This window comes from Heptranchias perlo, chromosome 3 (assembly GCF_035084215.1).
Source record: "Heptranchias perlo isolate sHepPer1 chromosome 3, sHepPer1.hap1, whole genome shotgun sequence".
NCBI classification, from domain to species: Eukaryota; Metazoa; Chordata; class Chondrichthyes; order Hexanchiformes; family Hexanchidae; genus Heptranchias; species Heptranchias perlo.
Window position 1 is genome coordinate 29,731,367 of NC_090327.1, and position 16,712 is coordinate 29,748,078.

At 43.5% G+C, this 16,712-nt stretch overlaps 1 long non-coding RNA gene across 1 annotated transcript in view; it reads left to right on the forward strand.

Moving 5' to 3' along the window:
- The first annotated feature begins 1,148 nt into the window (after positions 1–1,148).
- Positions 1,149–16,712, forward strand: part of LOC137311296 (uncharacterized) — an 81,288-nt gene continuing 65,724 nt past the window's right edge. The window contains exon 1 of the long non-coding RNA XR_010960289.1: positions 1,149–1,460. This is a non-coding gene — a long non-coding RNA (uncharacterized lncRNA). The remainder of the gene's footprint in view (positions 1,461–16,712) is intronic.

The following is a 16,712-nucleotide window of genomic DNA, read 5'->3' on the forward strand; positions in this document are numbered from 1 at the left end:
TAACCTTAAAGCGACTAGCATAGATTCATTTAAGGAGATGCTAGACAAACACATGAGGAAGAAAGGAATAGAAGGATATGTCGATGGGATTAGATGAAGAAGGATGGGAGGAGGCTGTGTGGTGCATAACTCCTTCACTCACCTGACGAAGGAGGTAAGCTCCGAAAGCTTGTGATTTAAAATAAAACTGTTGGACTATAACCTGGCGTTGTGCAAGTCCTTACATATGAAAGCATAGAGAAGCCATCTGAGATGGCAAGGTTGAGGGGGTTACCGTGAATATGGGTAGGAGAGTGTATATTGAGGGAGAGTTTTAGGGAGGACAGGAGGGCAGTGAAATCAAAGGAGAGAGGGAAAGGTGAGTTGAGATGGACATTGAAATCACGGAAGATGAGGAGTCACTGAGTGACGAGGCCGGAAGAAGGAAAGGAAGGGGGCTATCACAGTGAGAAACTTGGGGGAATAAAGAATGAGGATTTTAAATAAGAGGTAAGAGGGGTAGAACAAGGTGAATTGCTCGGAGGAGGAGAAGCTATGAGGAAAGCAACCATGGAAGTGTTCCCCAACATAAGAATTATTTGGTATTTTAAAAATATCCTATGATCCTAAATTTAGAAAGTTGGGTTTCATTCTGGTAGTAGCCCCACCAATTGAACTGACAACCTTGCACCACCCGTCAATATCCCATGCTACCTTTAATTAATTAACATGTCTAACCCCTCCCCGATTGTCGTCATTGCAACGTAAACCCGCCCCTCACTCGCTAACAGACTGAATGGTCAAATTGATCCATCAATCCAGAAATGGTACCCACCCTCTTCCACCTCGATTGGTTGGCACTGAGAACAGGGTGCGGGATTATTGGGTAAATCAGATGTCGGTCATAAAGGAAGGCGGTAGGTTTACGTCATCGGAATGCTGTTCCGTCCTCCGCTCCCACCAGTCAATCAAGATCTAGAACCCGCCTCTCTTCCACACCGATTGGCGGAGAGCGTGTGCGGCTGTGCAATATGGTTGGGTGAGAACCATGTCAATTTGAAAAGAGGCGGTACAGCAACGCGGATCGGGAAGGCGATACGCCGTTCGATTGGCTGATTGAGCTGCCAGTCTGGTGACGGGCGGGGCGTTGTGGGAGTGACGGTTGGGGCCTAGGTGATATTTTTGTTGTGAGGGGAAACAGTAATTTGGAGAGCGAGAGGAAAAACACTGGAGGAAAAAGGTCAAACGAAAGACGGAGGCGAAGCGGAGACAGATGGACGGGGCCGGACAATCGGGAGCGTAAAAAAAAATATGCATTTTATATATATATTTTAAAATGACACTGTCTGCTGGCGCAGCCGGTTCGGAGTCGGTGTGGGAGGGAGGGAGCGGTTGACTTACGCCGGGCCGGGCCGGGCGGCAGCTGCAGGGACAGGCCGCTTCCTTTGCAGGGCCCTTCCTTAGGGACCGATCGAGTTTAGGTGAGCCCCGTGGCGGTGGGGGTCGCTTTAACTGACAACCATTGAGGAGGGGGAAATCTGCGAGTTTTATATCTGAAAATGTTCCAGCATCATCTTCTGATGTCTATCAGTAATTTTATATATTTAATTCTGCCTAGATTTAAATTGTCTCCGCTTGAATAAACAATAATAATCAAGTTTATTCGTAAATATTTTATCCAACGCACAAGAAGTTTTAAAAAAATAATGCAAAGAATTCAGACCGTTTATGGAGTTGGTGCCCAGCTCTATTGCATCACTGTTATGTATAAATATATAGATATAATATATTTTAAAGTGTGCTACCAACATTTGTTCTCTTTCCCCCCCCCCCCCCCCCCCAAGTATTTTTTAATGTTTCATTGGTTCAAGGGAGGGCTTGTTTCTCATTTGGATTTCACATTAACTTGATCACCCTATTTTGGCTGAGAAGTGTAAAGTGCTTGGTATTTGCAGAGATTTCATACGAAGTGTTCCCTCCTCGTCCACAGTTTTAAAAATCATCATCCTCCTTCTCCCCCCCCCCCCCCAATTGAGAATGGGTCAGGCTGCATTTTGATTTTGGATGGCTGATTTTTCATCATGTCAGTAAATGTTGAATCTGCATTATATGTTGGCATCATTGTGTCTTGCATAGGAGGATGGTTTGAGTTTTTTAAAATATACACAAACTGATTTCCCATGGCATTAGTCTTGGGTGGTCCTGTGTCTAGTGTGTGATTGATTATGTGATGGCCCTTTTAAGACTGCTATTCAGCTGCTGCCTGTGAGGAAGTGGTCCAAATAGGCACATCCTGAGGTCAATTGGAGGCGAGAGGAAGATTCTTTAGATTGCCATTTACTTTTCTTGGGAAGGCCAGGTTGTCTGGCTGTCAGAAAAAACAATAGGAAATGATTGGCCTTCTTTCCCTTTGGACTTTAGGTTTGTTCAGTTGTGATTTGTTTTTGATTGAAGTGTGATAGGAGCACTTGATGCAAGACATACATGTGTCCTATAGTGTTGCTTGTGCCAATTAGGATGATTTATAAGGCAAGAGAGTGTTACACCATGTATTCTGCTGCTAAGGTGAAGCTGTGTCTCTGAGGCCACAAAGTCTAATTGACCAGAGCTGGTTTCCTTAACAATCAGTTAATTATCTTGCCAGAGAACTTTGGAGACTGGAAAGTGCTTGTAAGTTTTAGGCTTCAGGTCAATGGCTGTTACAAATTTGGAAGAGAACATTAGATCACTAGAAATCTGTTAGGTTTTCACTGTGTTTACATGAAGAAGTGGTGCCTCCTGCTAACCTGGTAGGAAAGGGAATTACATTTGGTGCAAAAAGAATGAATATTACGTATTGAGATTGAATTAGATTTTTAATCATATGTTCAAATTAAGTTTGTGAGCTAATGTATGTTACTATATTCAAAATCTTTGGTAATGATCTAGTTTTGGGTTTTCCTATTTGCGATAATTCCCAACTATTTGAACTCCTCAGCAGAAAAAAAAGGTTAAGCATTGTATATTGAATTCTTCACACTTCAGAAAAAAAGATTTAGTTTTCAGGAAAGTACCTTAATCCCTGGTATCCTAGGTGTCAGCCCTGGCTCAATGGTAGCACATTCACCTCTGATTCAAAAGGTCATTGTAAACAATTTTACAACACCAAGTTATAGTCCAGCAATTTTATTTACTATAACTTGGACTATAACTGGACTATAACTTGGTGTTGTAAAATTGTTTACAATTGTCAACCCCAGTCCATCACCGGCATCTCCACATCAAAAGGTCATGGGTTGAATCCCCACTCCAAAGACATAAGTGCATAATCTGGGCTGACACTTCATTGTGGTACTGAGAGTGCTGCACTGTCAGAGTTGCCGTCTTTCCGATGAGACGTTAAACAGAGGTCCCACTTTTTCCCTCTCGGGTGGACTTAAATGATCCCACGGCACTATCCGACAAAGACCAGGGAATTCTTCTGAGATCCTAGACAATATTTATCCCTCAGCCAACATCACTAAAAATAGTTTAATTGGTCATTTATCTCTTTGCTGTTTGTGGGACCTTGCTGTATGCAATTTGGCTGCCGTGTTTTCCTATATGACAATGGTCACTATACTTCAAAAGTAATGTATTGACTGTGAAATGCTTTGGGATGACCTAAGATTATGAAAGGTGCTATATCTTCAGGCGCAAGTCCTTCCTTCCTTCCTGTCTATTTGAAAACTTTTTTTATCCCTGCCGGTTGCTGGCTGAGCCTTCAGGTGAACCTTGGAAAAATATTTTGTGTTGATGCTAAACTATCATTGTTAATGACGATGGTTAACCTTGATGTATAACAAATCTGCCACTTTTTTAAGGAGGGGAATTTATGTCAGGCCTGTTTTTCAATGCATGCTGTGGTTGGATTTTCCTGTGGGTAGAACCTTTACTGCATTTTTTTCCTCAACTGATTGATTGTTTTCAGTCCATTGTATTAATGTGTTTTCTTCAAATAGATGTTTGTAATTTACCTAACGGACAGTTAGGTAAAAGGCCATGTCAAGTTTATGCCAGGGAGTTTTTTTTTAATCCAAAGAATGATCCACAGGTTGGAAGGAAGAGTGGTTAAGGCCAAGATATTGGACTCCTTTAAGTTGGATGCCATTATGGAAAGACAGCAATGTTGATGAACAGATAGAAGGTCACTAGATTGAAAACAAGCCAATGCGATCTCTATCTTTTTTTTAAAAAAGGCAACAGAACCAACCCTGGTAACTACATTAGCTTTGCATCAACAACTGGAAAAAATAGAATTGATTGTAAGGAACAAATAAATCTGTGTGAAAATAATTTAGTAAGTAGCAATCAACATAGTTTCAGAAGGGGAGATCTTGCCAGAACAACCTCTTCGACCTTCTTTGGGGAATGGTAGCCCTATTAGATGGTTGGGCTCAAAATTCTGCTGTGGGTACAGCAGCGGCATAAGGCAATTGACCCAGCACATTCTGTGTTTCTGGTGTGGAGTGGGAATCTCTGGGTTTTCCTAGGAAGTTGCATATTGCTGGTGTGCTCCCAGTTTGGTTTGCATCATGCACAGGTAGCTTAGGGGTGGGATTTCCTGGACATGAGCAGAAATGTGCAAGTGCTGATCCTTAAAGTAGCACCTGCACTTTCTGTTGGCTAGGAATTGTTTCCTTTTTCTTTGTATTTGGGAGGTTGCCATTTTTAGCTGTTGGGGGAACCCACCTCAGAAAACAGCAGTTATGGCTGTCAGGGAGGAAATGACAGAGCAGGTGAATGCAGTCTGTACAATAAAGAGGTCAGCATCCCAGGTGAGGAAGAAATTCAACATCTTGCAAATTTTTGTTGGGGTAAATTATTGATGTTTTTGTCTCCTCTTTGCAGACCCCTTGGCTTTCTTTTATACTAATGCAAAGCAACCCATATTCATGCATAACACACCTTTCTTCTTCACTGCAAACCTCTGACTTGGATGGTGAAAGATTCCCGCCCCCTCCCAATACCCACTTGCACATTGCATAATGTTGCAGTTGTTTTGGGAAGGACAGTGGTCAATTGCATAGCTATGGCAAGGCTCAAGAAACAGTCAGCAGTTCATCTCCATAATTGCAGAACATGGAGGCCCATAATAGACAATGGCAAGTGCAAGTAACAGCAGAGGAGGAGGAAGAATTAGGCCGGAGGGCCAGTTCGAGGCTGCTCTCAGATGCTGAGTTCCACAATTGGTTCAGAAGACTGCTTTTTGAACGCCATCAATTCACTGAGTTCTTTAAGATTGTACAAAGAACCCTGCAAAGTATGATGGCAGTCTTGCCTTCAGCTGCCAAGGCCCTGATGTGTTTGTTAGGCAAAGTATCTAAAATGGCAGGGAAGCACAAGTTAAATTATAACAAAACAAAATGAAGCAAGTTAATGATCCAATCCAGCCAAAAGTATAGTAGTGCAATGGTAAGGAGGAGGAAAGAGCATTTCATGACCTCTGGACTCCCAAAGTGCTTCACAACTAATAAATTTTTGATGTCGTCACTGCTGTTATGTAGGCAAATGTAGCAGCTACTTTATGCACAGCAAGGTTCCACAAACAACAGTGAGAAAAATGATATTAAACTGTTTTGGTGGTGTTGCTTAAAGAATGAATGTTGCACTGGGAGAACTATTTGTACGTCAAAAGAGTGCCATGGGATTGTTTATGTCCACCTGAACAGACAGGTGGCCTCAGTTTAGCATCTTATCCAAAAGATGATGACTCCTGGCAATGCAGCCTAGATTATTTGCTCAAACCTGGAGTGGTGCTTGAACCCTTAACTTTCTCACTCGGGCAAGAATGCTACCACTAAGTCAAGCTAACAGTGCAAAGAACCAAAAAAGACCCAAGAAACATGATCTCCTAAAGTACTCCAAAGGTCTCACTGGACAGCTTTAAGATTATTAATAATCGCTATGCATTTGCAGGAGTGTGCTGTGCACCTGGTTTTGCAGGTATTCATGGCTAATGTCATTCCAGTGAAGCAACATGTTAGAATTTGTAGGGCAGCAAGGACATGCCCCAAATGCATAACGTTAATGCCCTTATGAGGATTGTTCCACAGGGCAGTGCAAACCTCTTGCTCCCCGGCACAGGCCAGCAGAAAACCCATATAAAACACAAATTAGGCGTACGGCCTCGGCCTACTTCGAGCCCAATGCGTAACTGTTGCACTAGCGAACAGGTACAGAATTTCAGCCCCAGTGTGCCCTAGCTTTCTGGAAAGCTTTTGATAAAGTTCCATGTGAAAAGCTGCCAAATGAGTTTAAAGCATGGTAATACCTGCAGATAGTTAGGAGTTGACCAAAAGAGAGGAAGCAGAGAGTGCTAGTTACTGGAGTGATGTAAAGCTGGATGATGAGTGCAGTGCCACAGAGATTGATGGTGGGACTCCCGCTGTTCCTAATCTATATAAACAACCTGGATTCAGAAACAATATAGAATTTGGGCAGATTTGCAGATGCTTAGCTGTGTGGGAGAGGGCAGTCAACTCTAAGAAGGCAGAAAATGAATTACAGAAGAACTTAGACGACATTTACAAGCGAGCAGAACAATAGTAGATGAGCCTTCAGGCTGTGTGTTGATGTTAAAACCAAGGTATTATACATTAGAAGACTGAATGAATGATGAAATTCTCAATGAATGGAATTGAACTAACTAAGGAAGAGATTAAAGGGGATCTGGGAACGACAGACCTCTATGTCCAGACATTGCAGAGCAATATATGAATAAAGTTAACAGAATTCTGAATTATATTGCCAAATCTGTAGTGTACAAATTTGAGGTTGTGTGGTATACCTTGAGTTCAACCTCTGGAAGCTGTATAGAGAAGGATTATAAGACTGATTTCTAGTATCAGAAAATTGAGTTATGAGGAAAGGAAGAAAAACTTTGAAAGACAGCAAATGAGAGGGAACCTTTTATTTGTGTTTTTTTTAAATATACTAAGTTGGTAAGAAGTGATCAGTTGCCTTCCAGTAAGGGTAGTGGAGGCATGAACTCTGGTGTGCTGTGATGAGAAACTGGAAGCTCATGGAAGGATGACCTAGATTGTCTGTACTACCTCATCTGTACAACAACACTCATTAATATAGCACTTTTTAACACAGTAAAATGTCCCAAGGTGCTTCACAGAAGTGTTTTTCAAATAAAATTGGGCAAAAAGGAGATATTAGGACAAGTGAGCAAAAGCTTGGTCAAAGAGGTAGGTTTTGAGGAGAGAGGGGTTTAGGGAAGGAATTCCAGAGCGTACGGCCTAGGCAGCTGAAGGCATGGCTGCCAGTGGTGGCGTGATTAAAATCGGGAATGTGCAAGAGGCAAGAATTGGAGGAGCGCACAGATGTCGGAGGGTTGTAGGGCTGGAGGAGGTTAGAAATAGGAGGTGATGAGGCTGTGGAGGGATTTGAAAACTAGGATGAGAATTTTATATTCGAGGCGTTCCCAGCCCAGGAGCCAATGTAGGTCAGCGAGTGCAGGGGTGAACAGGACTTGGTGTGAGTTAGGAAAGGGGCAGCAGAGTATTTGATGAGCTCAAGTTTATGGAAGATGAGTGCCTGTCCAGGGCAGCATTGGAATAGTCAAGCCTAGAGGTAACAAAGGCATGGATGAGGGTTTCAGCAGCAGATGAGCTGAGGTCGGGGTGGAGGCGGGCGATGTTATGGAAGTAGGCAATCTTGGTGATAGAGCGGATAGGTGGTCAGAAGCTCATCTCCGGGTCAGATAGGACGGCAAGGTTGCAAACAGTTTGGTTCAGCCTCAGACAGTGGCCAGGGAGAGGGATGGAGTCGGTTACTAGGGAACATAGTTTGTGGTTGGCTTCGGTCCTCCCAATATTTAGTTGGAGGAAATTTTTGCTCATCCAGTCAGGCAAGCAGTGTGACAAATGAGAGATAGTGGAGGGGTGGTGGTGAAGTAGAGCCAGATGTCATCGGCGTACGTGTGGAACCTGACGTGTTTTCGGATGATGTCCCGAGAGGCAGCATGCAGATGAGAAATAGGAGCAGGCAAAGGATTGATCTTTAGGGGACTCCAGAGGTAACTGTGCAGAGAGCGGGAAGAGAAGCCATTGCAGGTGATTCTCTGGCTACAACTGGATAGACAAGAATGGAACCAGGCGAGCGCTGTCCCACCCAGCTGGATGACAGAGGAGGAGGAGGATAGTGTGGTCAACAGTGCAGACAGGTCAAGAAGGATGAGCTAGGATAGTTTACCATGGTCACAGTTACATAGGTTGTCAATTGTGACTTCGATAAGGGCCGTTTCAGGGACGGAAACCTGATTGGAGGGATTCAAACGTGGAGTTACAGGAAAGATGGGCACGAATTTGGGAGGCGACCACGTGTTCAAGGACTTTGGAGAGGAAAGGGAGGTTGCAGCTGGGACGGTAGTTTGGAAGGACAGGGATCAAGCCTGGGTTTTTTGAGGTCGGGGGTGGGGGGGGTGGTGATGGCAGATTTGAAGGAGAGGAGGACAGTACGTGAGGAGAGGGAACAGTTAACAATATCAGCTAAAATGGCGGCCAGGAAGGAAAGTTGGGGAGTCAGCAGTTAGGTGGATATAGGGCCGAGGGAGCAGCAGGTGGGTCTCGTGGTCAAGGTGAGCTCAGAGGGCATGATGGGAGATGCGAGAGAAAGGTGCGAGTTTGGGGCTGGGGAGGTGGGTGGGGAAGCATAGAGGAAGATTAGCTTGGTGGGTTAGGGGAAGGGAGGGAAGTGACAGAGGCAGTTGAACGGATGATCTCAATCTTAGTGACAAAATAGTCCATGAGCTCTCTCACTTGTTAGAGGTGAGGGTGGAGGATGCAGAGGAGAGGGGATTTAAGAACACTGATTGTAGTGAAGAGAAGCTGCGGATTATCTTTGTATTTCAGGATGATCCTGGAATAGTGAGCACTTTTGGCAGAGGAGAGCTGGACCTGAGAGTGCTTTATGTGGTTCAGCCAGATTTGGCGATGAATGATTAAACCGGTTGTCCGCCAAACGTTCAAGTCTGTATCCCTTGGACTTAAGGGAGCGGAGATGAGGACTGTACCGGGGGAACGACCAGGGTGAAAGAGAGTAATGGTTTTAATGGGGACATGGGCATCAAAGGTGGAGGTGAGGGTGAGATTGAGCAGAAATGTCGTGGTGAATGGAGGGCCAGAGGCTAGACAGTTGGGAATTTGAAAGTGACTTGGAGAGTTTTTTCTGGGGGACGAACGCAGAAGGAAGTGAGGTTGGGAAAGGGAAGGGGGATGTGGGTGGAGAGGGATATAAGGAAATTATCAGAGCTGGCCTTATCCATGATTGACACCATGGGAGTAGAGGCCACATGAGATGGCAAAGGGGACGGCCATGAATATGGGTAGGGGAGTTTATATGGAGGGCAGTGAACTCAAAGGAGAGAGAGCATGATGAGTTGAGATGGAGGTTGAAATCACCGAGGATTAGAATCATAGAAAGTTACAACACAGAAGGAGGCCATTCAGCCCATCGTGTCCGTGCCGGCCGAGAAAGAGCTATCCAGCTTAATCCTACTTTCCAGCACTTGGTCCGTAGCCTTGTAGGTTGCAGCACTTCAAGTGCACATCCAAGTACTTTTAAATGAGTTGAGGGTTTCAACCTCTACCACCCTTTCAGGCAGTGACTTCCAGATGCCCACCACCCTCTGGGTGAAAACATTTCTCCTCAGCTCCCGTCTATTCCTTACTGATCCCTCTGCTAAGGGAAATAGGTCCTTCCTATCCACTCTATCTAGTCCCGTCATAGTTTTATATACCACAATTAAATCTCCCCTCAGCCGCCTTTGTTCCAACAAAAACAACCCCAGCCTACCCAATCTTTTCTCATAGCTAAAATTCTCCAGCCCTGGCAACATCCTTGTAAATCTCCTCTGTACCCTCTACCCTCTCTAGTGTAATCGCATCTTTCCTGTAATGTGGTGACCAGAATTGTACGCAGTACTCAAGCTGTGGCCTAACCAATGTTTTATACAGTTCGAGCATAACCTCCCTGCTCTTATATTCTATTGTAAACAATTTTACAACACCAAGTTATAGTCCAACTTATATTCTATGCCTCTGCTAATAAAGGAAAGTATCCCATATGCCTTTTTAACCACCTTATCTGTCCTGCTACCTTCTGGGATCTGTGGACATGCACTCCAAGGTCCCTTTGTTCTCTACACCTCTCAGTATCTTCCCATTTATTATATACTCCCTTGCCTTGTTTGCCCTCCTCAAATGCATTACCTCACACTTCTCTAGATTGAATTTCATTTGCCACTTTTCTGCCCACCTGACCAGTCCATTGATATGTTCCTGCAGTCTATAGCTTTCCTCCTCATTGTCAACCACGTGGCCAATTTTTGTATCATCTGCAAATTTCTTGATCAAGCCCCCCACATTCAAGTCCAAATCATTAATATATACCACAAAAAGCAAGGGACCTGGTACTGAGCCTTGCGGGACCCCACTGGAAACAGCCTTTCAGTCACTAAAACACCCATCAACTATTACGCTTTGCTTCCTGTCACTGAGCCAGTTTTGGATCCAACTAGCCACTTTCCTATGGGCTTTTACTTTTTGACCAGTCTGCTATGTGGGACCTTGTCAAAAGCCTTGCTAAAATCCATGTACACTACCTCAAACGTGTTACCCTCATCGACCGTCCTTGTTACCTGCTCAAAAAATTCAATCAAGTTAGTCAGACACGATCTTCCCAAAGTGCTCTCAACAGATAAGGTGGTTAAAAAGGCATACGGGATACTTTCCTTTTATTAGCTGCGGCGGACTTGATTGACCGAAAGGGCACGGAAAGAGGCCAATCAAATCTCTTGACGAAAGGTCTTCGACCTGAAACGTTAACTTTATTTCTTTCTCCACAGATGCTGTCTGACTAGCTGAGCTTTTCCAGCATTTTCTGTTTTTATTTCAGATTTCCAGCATCCGCAGTATTTTGCTTTTGAATGGAGAATATGGCCTAGGTTTTCGATCACAACACCGACAGTAACCCGTTTAAAATGAATGGGTTACAGTGCTATTTGGGACAATTTAATTTTGTGGCAATATTGAAGGCTAACCTGAAGTATGTTTTCAATAAAAATGTATCAGTGATTGAACTGTGGAATTCCCTACATCCTTCAGTCTTCACTTCCTGCTACAGTCTACCAGCTTTTAAAACCGAAAATTGCCTTTTCTCTTTTTTTCATCCCTGGCAGTGTTCTCATAATGGGCTTTGGCCTTTCACCTAGGATTTTCAATTTTTTTTTAAAAACTGCAGATAAGAGGCAGTTTCTGTCCACTAAAGTTATTGAAACCCCAGCAAAATACTGCAGTAAATGTGTGTGAAATATTTGTGCTTTATCCCCTTGAACTGTTTCAAGGGTTTTGTTTCTAGCTTTTGTCCTTTCTCTTATTGTATGGCGAGCATGTTTTGAGCTGCAAGACCGCCGGGTGAAATACTGATGGTGCAATTTGAGGTGTTGAATTAAAAGCATCACAACTAATTTGTATTGGTACAGCATTGAAGTGTTTGTTTTTTTTTCCCCCCTCTAATGTTTTGATATCAAGACACAAAAGTCTACTATGACTGTACTGCTTGAAAGGGTGGTGGAAGCAGATTCAATAGTAACTTTCTAAAGGAAATTGGATATATATACTTGAAGGGGAAAAAAAATTACAGGGCTGTGGGGAAAGAGTAGGGGAATGGTACTAATTGGATAGCTCTTTCAAGGAGCTGGATCAGGCATGATGGGCCGAATGGCGGCCTCCAGTGCTGTGCTACACTATCATAAGTCTAATGACAACACTGAACTAGTCGAGCTCATAAGTTTCTTAGTCTTTGCATTCTGTGCTAACCACAAGAGTTCTCATTTTTATCAGCACAATGAGTTGTCGCTTAAAATAGGCCTCTATAAAAGATTGGACTTCAAAGTGGAGCTGAAAAAAGTCTTATAAATTTAATAATTTTTCTTTCAACACATTTTAAACAAATTTTGGAATGATTCCCAAAACCCACTCTCTCTTTTCCAGTTTCCTGATCCTTCGGCCTTTCACCTTGGTGTTTGGAATGTCAGAAGTAAAAATGGATCCTGTATGAGAAATATTGCAGTTTTTAAATTGATTTATTTATTGTGAGGCTATGATATGGCTGGCACAGTGTGATAAATAGCTCTACGAGTAAAGCAAGCCATAAGTCACTCAAAACTTTGTAATTTTTGTTAACTTCTGAACCTCGCGTCATTTTATAATTTGCCACCCCTGACAAGGACATATTTGTGTTGCATGGGTTTTTTTTAATCTCTTAAAAGGCATTTTTTCCCCTAACCTTGGTGTATTAGTGCCACTCACCATCTAGAAGTGCCAGCTTGACTCGTTGGTAGCACTCTCGCCTTTTTAAGTTGAAAGTTATGGGTTCAGCAGGACATGAGCTCGTAATCTGGGCTGGCGCTTTAGTGCATTACTGAGAGAATGCTGCATAGTCGGGGTGCCATTTTTTGGATAAGATGGTAATCCGAGGTCCTTTTGCCTGTTTAGATGGATATAAAAGATCTCATGCCATTTTCGAAGAGGAGCAGGGAAGTTATCATGGTGTCCTGGCTAATATTTATCCCTCAACCCACACCGTCAAAATAAATTAACTGGTCAGTTATTTGCTGTGTGCAAATTGGCTGCTGTATTTGCTTACCTCAGTGACTACAGTTCGTTGGCTGTAAACCACTTTGGGATGTCCTGATAACATGAAAGGCAGTATATGAATGCAATTTCTTTCTTCTAACTTGGTTCATCTAATCATTACTTTTTAATTTGTCTTCTCTTCTCTCCCATCAATTTTGATGTCCTGTGAGCCTTGGCCCTTCATACAGGTTCCTCATTTTTAAAAAGGGCTGTCCATGTGTAGGAGACTATCACCTAGATTTCTGGCAGTGTTGTTCTGAGACCAGTTACTAGGTGGTGAACAAAATCAGTCTAGGGTGGATTCGCCTCAAATCTTTACTTTCCTCCTCACTATTTAGAAGCACCTGCTGTCAGCTTTGTGCCTCCCTCTTGTGTGCGGTGCTTGACTTGTCCATGGTGGGTGGCAGATCAGATGTGAACCTTTTTGTTTGGCCCTTTGTATATTTCCGCAGCTCCAGACCATGAATGCTTAAATCAGTGGCGTAATTACTAACATATTCTAGGTTGATAACATTGTTGAAATTAATTGTACCAGGGGTTTATATTGCACTGTGTAAAATCATGTCCTTTCAGAGGAGATTTACGAGGATGTTGCCAGGGCTGGAGAATTTTAGCTATGAGAAAAGATTGGATAGGCTGGGGTTGTTTTCTTTGGAACAAAGGCAGCTCACGGGAGATTTAATTGAGGTATATAAAATTATGACTGGACTAGATAGAGTGGATAGAGAGGACCTATTTCCCTTAGCAGAGGAGTCAGTGACCAGGGGGCATAGATTTTAAAGTAATTGGTAAAAGGATTAGACGGGAGCTGAGGAGAAATTTTTTCACCCAGAGGGTGGTGGGGGTCTGGAACTCATTGCCTGAAAGTATGATAGAGGCAGAAACCCTCAACTCATTTAAAAGTACTTTTGATGAGCACTTGAAGTGCCGTAACCTACAGGACTACGGACCAATTGCTGGAAAGTGGGATTAAGCTGGATAACTCTTTTTCGGCTGATGGTCCGAATGGCCTCCTGTGCCATAATTTTCTATGATTCTATGCGCCTGACTTACTACAGCGTAAGATATGTGTGGGTTGGGGTGGGGGGGGCGCGCGCGCGAGCGATTTAGCACTGTCAATTTACTGCCTTGGCTATACTGCATGTATATGTTTGGGAGAAACCCAGACCTCAAGTCTGAAGGCCAGTCCATTTAGCACATACTTCCAAAAGTCCCAATGCCCAATGCCAGCTGCAGAGCAGGATTTGAATGACAGGAAATGAGTGACATCGGAGAAAATGTAGAAATGGAATTCAAAATTAAATGAAAACTAAAGATAATTAGTCCAGATGATCAAAAAGCATCTTAAAAGTTCTCTGACTTGTTGGTACCTGTACTATGCAGTGTGGCACCTAGCCATACTGACCGGGAAAGTCTCTGATGTGTTTAGTTAACTGATCTCTCCCAATGGCTGGAATCATACCTGACACATGGAAGTCAATGATCGTAGCCCCAAGATTTTGGACCCAAGGGAAACACCCTCAGCCTAACCATCTTCAGCTTCATAAATGACCTTCCCTCCATCATATGGTCAGAAATGGAGATGTTCACTGCACAGTTTCCAGCTCCATGCACTGCTATGATAGTGAAGAGGCCCAAGCAGGACCTGGACAACTTCCAAGTTTGGTCTGACAAGTGGCAGGTATCATGTGTCACATAATTGCCAAACAATGACCATCTCCAACTAGAAAAAGCCCAACCGCCTCCCTCTGACCATCAACAGCATCATCATCTCCAAGTCCTCCACCATTAACATCATGGGAATTCCCACTGACCAGAAGCTTAACTGGACTACTCATTGCACTATGACTGGGATCAAGACAGAGGCGAGGTTCTCTGCAATAAGTGCCTCACTTCCTGGTCTCTCCAGCATCTACAAGGCTCGTCAGGACTGTAATGGAATACTGTCTACTAGCCTGGATGGCTAGCTGCAGTAACAGTCAAAAAGCTCAACACCATCCAGGACAGAGCAGTCGCTTGATTGGTGCTCCTGCCGCTCGATGCCCAACCCCCTCAACCACCAGTGCACTCTGGTTGCCATATGTACTAGCTACAGGATGCACTGCAACAATTCACTGAACTTACTTTGATAGCACCTCCCAGCCCTATGACCTCTATGGAAAGACCAGAATAGCAATGTCATAGAAACATCAACTCCTCCTAATTCGGCACACCATCCTGACTTGGACATATATAATCGTTTTCATTTTTTGGTCGCTGAGACAAAATTCTACTTAACACCATTATTGGAGTACGATTGGCACAAGGACTGCAGCGATTCAAGAAGGCGATAAGCAATAAATAGGACCATACCAATGTTACCCACATCCTAAGAACGGTATGGGTGGTACAGATGGCCTTTGAATTCCTGGGCAGAGGTGGGAGAAGGAAAAATCAACAATGGTTCCCAATCCTGATAGCTATCCCGTGAGTCCTCCTGGAAAGTTACTCTATATGGATGCCTGGTCAGGACTGGGTTGAGTTTGATTGCGATGTTGAACAGACTGGCTTGAAATGATGTTTTAGTGAGGAACCAAACGGCAGCAACATGAGAGTTTGCCATGTGCTATGAGTTACCACCTTCAAGTGGAAAGGATTTTTTTTTAAAAAAGTAAACTATAGTCATGGATTTTTCATCTGGCTCTTAAATTTTAGATCTGAGCTTTTCACATCTTTATTTCACAATCTCTAGATCTTGGCTTGCAGTATAGTTTAGGTGCCGGAGGACTTGCATTTAGGCTATCTCTTTAATGTATCGTGGGTGTGACTTGAAATGTTTTTCCTTGAGGGTGAAACTTGGTCTTTAAAAACCATCAGTTATGGATTCTGCTACCACTGTTTCAAGTGCGGTATGCCATAACAATGCTCCCTAACCTCTCCTTTCGTTCTTTTGCTCACAATCTTAAATTTATGCCCTCTAATTATCAACTGATTGACCAGTAGACATAGTTTATCCCCTAATTATTTTATCACATCCCCTCAGAATTGCCTCCATATGGAATCCTCAGTTTTATAAATAGGGCCATATACTAGTGTGCTTACAGATCCACCCTACCTGAAGCCAATTATGTTTCAGCCTTGGCACCTGCTATGAGCAGGGGTTGGCTTTAAGTTTCTTTCAAGCCCAAAGCACTTAACAAACGTAAAACCATTCCTGTTCAGAGTAGGAACTGGCTTTGAACAGTGTAGGGTGATAAAGATGAGATTAGTGTCAGTGCAAGGGGCTGGGTGGCAGAAGGGGTCAGCAGCCAGTGGGGGCTCTGGCTGATTCTGGGTTAGGGAGCTGCAGCAACTTGTAGGGGCTCTGATATGGCTGCTTGTGGCCCAAACAGATTGCCCTCCCCCACCAGTGCTGAGCACTCAATACCCAAAAATATGGCCTCTGACCCAATCCTTCCATCTCGAGCTCAAAAAGAACCCGCTGGCCTGTAGCCCTGGCCTGGTCCTTCCCCAACCAGTGCTCGTACCTTCCAATGACAAATTAAAGGAGAAAACAGTGATTATTCTTAAAGAATTTGCTTCTGTATAGCATCTTTCAAAACATCAGGATGTCTGAGTGCGCCTCACAGCCAATAAAGTACTTCTGAACTGTAGCCACTGTTGTAATATAGGGAAATGTGGCAGCCAATTTGCACACAATAAGCTCCTATAAATAGTAATGAGGTAAATGACCAGATGATCTGATTTGATGGTAGTTGAGGGATAAATCTTGGTCTGGAATGGAGGAGAACAGCCCTGCTCTTCTTTGAACAGCGTGAGAGGGCAGATCAGGCCTCATTTTAATGTCTTTTGCGAAAGACTGCACTTCCCACAGTGCAGCCCTCCTTCCGTGTCAGGCTAGAGTATATGCTTAAGTCTCTGGAGTGAAGCTTGAACCTACAACCTTCTAACTCTGAGCAAAGAGTGCTAAGTCTGACACTTTTTTATATTTCAAAATATACTTTATTTCATAAAATTTAAAGATACACACAAGTTCAATGTAAAAGGACACAATTTCAAGCAATGCTGTTCAAACCAATACCATGCAGA